This window comes from Alexandromys fortis, unplaced genomic scaffold (genome assembly GCF_014885135.2).
Source record: "Alexandromys fortis isolate MF-2015 unplaced genomic scaffold, M_Fortis_MF-2015_v1.1 scaffold_140, whole genome shotgun sequence".
NCBI classification, from domain to species: domain Eukaryota; kingdom Metazoa; phylum Chordata; class Mammalia; order Rodentia; family Cricetidae; genus Alexandromys; species Alexandromys fortis.
In genome coordinates this window covers 3,033,277-3,040,233 of record NW_026068048.1, presented here as the reverse complement: position 1 = coordinate 3,040,233, position 6,957 = coordinate 3,033,277, and the positions used below count along the sequence as shown (strand labels likewise).

The window sequence follows — 6,957 nt, the reverse complement described above, 5'->3', positions numbered from 1 at the left end:
TTGTGTATATGGGTGTTTGCCTGTATGTCTGTCCACCTGTGTACCATGTGCCCTGGGAGGACAGAAAGGCAAACAGGAGCTGTGGGAACTGGAGTTACAGGCAGCTGTGAGCTGCCTTGTGCGTGCTAGGAACAAGAGTAGTCAGAGTCCTAAACCACAAGCCATGGCTCCACTCCCACACAGGTGCTGCCTTGCTCAACCTTCTGTCACTGTGAAGAAACCTCAGAGCACACCTCCAGCTACACACTTCCTCCATCAACGCCACACTGACGTAGCCTTTTGTATATGTGTTGTTTTTATTGGTTAATGAATAAAGCTGTTTCAGGCAATGACTTAGCGGAGTGCAGCCAGGGGGGAAATCCAAACTGAGATATTTAGAGAGAGTAGGTGTAGTCAGGTAGCGGCCATGCAGTTACTAAAGGAGATAGATACCGGGCCTTTACCAGTAAACCACAGCCTAGTGCCAATTCATAGATTAATAAAAAATAGGTTAATTCAAGATGTAAGAGTTAGCTAAAAATATGCCTGAATCATTGGCCAAACAATGTTGCAATTAATACAGTTTCTGCATGATTATTTGGGTATGAGCAGTCAGAAAACGAACAAACAATCTCCGCCTACAAAATGGTGCCCAATGTGGGGCTAACCCACGTGGCCAGCCACACACTTCAGGTCCAGGTGCTTGTATGCCCTCATGGGGTTAGGAGAAAAGTAGCTGAGAACATGCCTGCCAATCAGCACTCCTGCTGGGGCAAGCAGCTTGGTTGGTTCTGCTAGGCATTCAGAAGCAGAAAGCCATGGAGGATTCCTGATGCCCTGCACAGAGACATTTTCCAGGCTACACAGCACGCTGCATGGCAGATTTAGCTTTTACTGAGCCAAGAAAGGTTTATGTGCTGCCCAGGGCTTCCCAGAGTTAAGGTGGAGAGCACTGCTCCCACCCAACAGTCCCAGAGCTGGCAGGAAATGTACTTTTGCTGTAGTAAAAGGCCAAGAGAGGTGGAGCCAGCATCCAGGACTGCAGCAACCACATTGCTTACCATTTTAAAATGTTCCTTGTCAAAAAGAATTTCAAATACACAATAGGACAGAATCAGACATAAAAGACCTCTAAACAAGACACAGTGTGTTTTAAAAAATGTACATAGGCTTGGGAGAGAAAAAGAGTATAGACAGTTATAAAACAGTAAAAGTAATAAAAAAAAAGAGCACCGACAGTCATAAATTAAAGAAGTAAAAATAATATAATAAATGTTTAAAATAACAAAATAAGCCATGTAAAAATAAAATATACAGAGAGTCTGGATTATGATATTATTATGTTTTCTTTAAATTTTTGACTACAAAGAGACATTTGATTCTGGGGGCTGCTAAGTTAAACCACCATAACGATATCTTAACTTCAAAATTTGGGTTTAAAGATATGTTATTTAAAAAAAAAAAGAGGTTCTGTTTCTGTTTCCACAGAAGATAAAAACCTATGAGTTTCTTCCAGGCTAGTATGGTTTGATAAAAGAAACAACAAAAAACAGTTTAAAATAAACAATGCTCAAATTCCCAAAATGACTGCTTGTAAATGTTTATTTTCATTTAAAGAGGGTAGATTATCAGTGGTAAATGATCACAGTCAATCTCTTTCTAAGAAAAGGGGAGATATGATATAGAGATGAATACTTTTCATTGGTACAGACTTTGGTCTATTGATACAAATTTAAGGTCGATTTGTAACGCTGTGTTGCAAGGAGAGGGCCACTTGTTCTTTTCGGCCTCCCAGCTAGCTTGTACCCAAAATAACCACACAGGCAGGCGGATCTCTGTGAGTTCGAGACCAGCCTGGTCTACAGAGCTAGTTCCAGGACAGGCTCCAAAGCCACAGAGAAACCCTGTCTCGAAAAACCAAAAGAAAAAGAAAAAAAAGAAACTGTATTAATTAAAACACTGCTTGGCCCATTAGCTCTAACTTCTTATTGGCTAACTCTTACATCTTAGTTTAACCCATTTCTATTAATCTGTATATTGCTACATGACAGTGGCTTACTGGCAAGATTCTAACCGGCATCCATCTCAGGCGGAGGATCCATGGCGTCTTTTTGTCTCTGCCTTCCTTCTCCCAGCATTCAGTTCCGTTTTCCCCACCTACCTAAATTCTTCCTTATCAAAAGACCAAGGTGCCTCCGTCCCGGACCCTGCAGCCGCCGCGATGTTGATGCCCAAGAAGAACCGATTGCCATCTATGAGCTCCTTTTTAAGGAAGGGGTGATGGTTGCCAAGAAGGATGTCCATATGCCCAAACACCCCGAGCTGGCAGACAAGAACGTGCCCAACCTTCATGTCATGAAGGCCATGCAGTCTCTGAAGTCTCGAGGCTACGTGAAGGAGCAGTTTGCCTGGAGACACTTCTATTGGTACCTTACGAATGAGGGCATCCAGTATCTCCGCGATTATCTCTACCTACCTCCGAAGATCGTGCCTGCCACCCTGAGCCGCAGCCATCCCGAAACTGGCAGGCCTCGGCCCAAAGGGCCAGAGGGTGAGCGCCCGGCAAGATTCACAAGAGGGGAGGCGGACAGAGACACCTACAGAAGGAGTGCTGTGCCCCCTGGTGCTGACAAGAAAGCCGAGGCCGGGGCTGGCTCAGCCACCGAGTTCCAGTTTAGAGGAGGCTTTGGTCGTGGACGTGGTCAGCCACCACAGTGAGCTTGAAGACTGTTGTTTGGAATAAACTTTAAAGAAAAGTGAAAAAAAAAAGACCAAGGCCGTTTCTTTATTCATTAGCCAATGAAAGCAACACATAAACAGAAGGACCTCCTATACCAACTGTGCATATGTATTTCTTCTCTTATTTAAGGTATTGCGTTTGTGTAGCTCACTTAAAAATAATATATAGTTAAAATACAAGTTAATAGATAATCATCTATAATAGTCAAACTATAGTCATGTTAGTTAGGTTTTCTAGATATATAGAGATATATTTCAGTTAGATAATCTTCAAAACTTCAAATACCTACAAAATATGGCATATAAAATGCTTTAAAAACTCAGACTTTGCTTGACAATGAGACATGTCTGCTTCTGGCAGGCAGCACCAATTACTTCAGAGAGGTTGATGGGCAATGAAGAAGCTTATTATGGAATTTGCCTTTAATGTGACAAGGCTATCCATTTGTGCAAGAAACTGCCCTTGCCTGGACTACTTGATTGTATGCTGTATAAATGGACATGCAGGACACACAAAAAAACCTGCCAGACATTCTACAGGATACAGACAAGGCAAAACAGATCTTCAAATTTCCAGCTTCGTAGACTAGTCTGCCAGATATTATAGGCCTGTATGCTGAAGATGAATGCCCCAACATTACAATAGTGTCTAGGCAGTGAGATGTTTCTGTCGATTCTAGAGTTTTGGAAGTTGCTTACAATGTACTTTCTATTAACTTAGGTAATATTTTATCCTTCTGGTGTCTTTAATGGAGTTAAAGACTAGATAGTTATAACTATAGTTTTCCTTCATGATGATAAAAGATAAATTAGATATAAAACTTTCGACTCACAAAGAAATAGACTAAATATTGCAACTATAATTCTTGCTTGATAACTGTTTTTGGATATGTAATTTTATTATGTTGCTTGATAACTGTTTTTGTATATGTAATTTTACTATGTTAAAGTTAAAAACTTCCTTTTTATTTATACAGGAAAGGGGAGATGATGTGGGATATCCTTCTGTATATGTGTTGCTTTTATTGATTAATGAATAAAACTGTTTCAGCCAGTGGCTTAGAAGAGTGTAGCCAGGCAGAAAATTTGAGCAGAGATATGTAGAGAGAGTAGGCAGACCCAGGGAGACACCATGTAGCTGCTGAAGGAGACAGATGCTGGATCCTTACAAGTAGAACACAGCCCCATGACAATCCATAGATTAATAAAAATGGGTTAATTCAAGATGTAAGAGCTAGCTAAAAATATGCCTGAATCATTGGCTGAACAATATTTTAATTAATATAGTTTCTGTATGATTATTCAGGTCTGAGCAGTCAGAAAACAAACAGCCTCTGCCTATCCCATACCTCCATGATGAAGCATTCAAATATATGAGCATACGGGGGCATCCTCATTTGAACTACCACACAGTACTTTCCCAGTTTTCAAGGTCATTGGACTCAAATGGCTCAAAAACCCAAGGTCATTAGGTTTTGTTTTTTCTTTCTCCCTGGGGCCCCAATTCTGTCTCAAATGTACACCAACTGAGAGTCCAGCTCTCCAAAGAGTCAGTCAATTGAAGGTCCTAAGGCCAGCTAGGATGGGAAATGAACTGCTGGGTGAGGTGAGGGACAGTGTGACAGCTAGATGCCATGGGTCAGGGTGGTCACCCTGTACTCATTATAGACTCCCAGGGTCACCGTATTTCACCGGGTGCCCCCTGGACCATCCCTTCAGAGTTCTCATGGTCCCAATAATGAGTTTTCTCCACAGATCTTTCAATATTTCACTGTGAAACATTTTTATCTTTTAGTGTGCTCATGTATGATGTGAGCATGTGGGTGCGTGCTTCAGCACATGTATGGAAGCCACAGAACATCCTTGGGTATTGGGTATTTCCTTCCACCTTGAGACTGGGTCCCTCTTTTGTTGTTTGTCCCTGTGAATACCAGGCTCACTGGCCCCACTGGCTTCTGGGGATTCTCCTGTCTCTGTCTTCCACTTGGCCACAGCAACACTGAGATTGCAAACACATGCCACCATGCATGACTTCACATGGGGTCTGGGGATTTGAACGTAGGTCCCTGCACTTGGGTAGCAAGCATTTGCTCCACTGAGTGATCTCCCTAGCCTTTCTCTGTAAAACATTCTTACTTCAGCTCTCCACTGGCTCTACATTTGCTCAACCAAAGGCTGAGCCTTCTCACTACAAATGAACAAACAAAGATCATGCATGTCATGAGGGACAGCGATTCCATAGGGCAGTGGTTCTCACTCTTCCTAACAATGTGACCCTTTAGTACAGCTCCTCATGACATGGTGACCCCAACGACAAAATTATTTCATTGCTACTTCATAACTGTAATTTTGCTGTTGTTATGAATTGTAATGTAAATATCTGCTATGCAGGATATCTGCCATGTGACCCCTGTGAAAGGGTCCTTTGACCCCCAGAGGAGTTGTGACCCACAGGTTGAGACCACCATTTACATATGGAACTCAGTTTCCACACAAAATTCATTTGTGTTTTATATATATCTCCTATGCATAACCCAAGGTAATTTTATTTAACATTTTAATAATTTTATATATGAAGCAACGTTTGCGTACAGTGAACCATTGTAGTGTGGGAACATTTTGGAGATCTGGGATTTCAGATTTTCATACCAGGGTAAGGCCTGTGTGGCAAACATTGTCGAAGAGCAATGAAGTAGAGCAGTGAGATTTTCACTATTAATATTCCTCCCCCCTTTTAGGACTAACACTGACTCTGATGCAAGCGGAAAAGACAACTTCATTCTGTATCAAGAATGACTATCGGGATAACATAACTGAACCATTCTTGTAGCCCAGGTTTATGTAGTAGGCCAATGGTAATCTCTCAGAATCAGGCTTACAGAGGTGAGACAGGGTAGCTGGCAATCAGCAGCCCTCTGACTTACCCAGGCACATTATGCCGACTCCATTCATCACAGAAAAAAAGAGTGCACTGTCTACAGATAGAAAAAAATTAATACATAAACCGTAATGCATTTCTGCAATGGAATATTATGCACTAGGCAAAACAGATGAAGCATAGCTAACCTACAGCCATATGGAGGGATCTTAGAAAAACCCTGGTTCTTCCTGCCTGGGTTTCACATTTTAAAGTTTCAGTGACCGCCCCCAGTCAGTAGTGATCTAGAAGTATTAAATGGAAAATTCTAGAAGTGAGTACTCCATAGCTGTAAATCGTGTGCCACTCAAGTAGTAGTAATGAAATTTCGTTCAGTCCTGGCCTGTCCTACTCAGGATATGAACCACAGCTTTGTCCCATGAAGTATCTGTTATGCCTCATTCTGTTACTTGGTACATGTTCCCCAAAGATAAGAGGGACTGTTTAATGCTGAATGAGAAAAGCAAGTCTCAGAAGATGGCACATGGTATGTTTTAATTTTATAAAGCTCGGGAGCGGGGCTGGAGAGATGACTCAGAGTTGGAGAGCAGTGCCTGCTCTTCCAGAGATCCTGAGTTCAGTTCCCAGCAGCCACATGGTCGCTCACAACCATCTGTAATGAGACCTGGGGCCCTTTTCTGGCCTGCACTGCAGGCGTACCTGCAGACAAAACACTGTATACATAATAAACAAATAAATTTAATAACAATAATAAACTAAAATGACTTTGATTTTAAAAAAAATGCTCAAGAGCAAGACCAACTGAAAATACATGGTTTGGCTGCATCAATGATGTCGGGAAATTACTGGAAAAGGAACTGAATACTGCCGTCCAAATGGAAGGTCACAGAGACTTCTAGAAGAGAGGCCAAGTGGGATGGGTGTAGTGGTAAAATACTGTGGTGAAGTTCCCCGAGGGATGCAGCGGCCACTGCGGGTGGTTTAGGACAGTGGCAGGTGGGAGACCACGGGGACAGGGGGGTGGGGGTGGGGTCATGAGGGGCAAGGGAGACAAAAAAACGCCTCACTTAAACTGTGAGGAATGCTGGTATAGGAGAGGGTGTGCACGGCAGTCAGGTGGGGGCTGCCATCTGGCCGTTAGGGTGGTCCCTGAGCTTGGAGGAGCAGCCCTGGGAAGCACAGAACGGAAGCTACACAGCAGGCCAAAACAGGCCTGGTCAGTGCAGTGATTATTAGAGGGCTGGACAGTACAGTGAAGGACAAAAGGGAAGGAGGCCTTTCTAGGTGCCCTCGGTAGTACGAGCACCCCCACTTCCCCTCCCCCGCTCTACACTTTTCTTCCAGGAACAGCTGGCCAGAGG

The 6,957-nt window shown here is 43.0% G+C and overlaps 1 pseudogene; it reads left to right on the top strand.

Moving 5' to 3' along the window:
• Positions 1-2,185: 2,185 nt before the first annotated feature.
• LOC126486665 (40S ribosomal protein S10-like) lies at positions 2,186-2,748 on the top strand (annotated as a pseudogene).
• Positions 2,749-6,957: the final 4,209 nt, after the last annotated feature.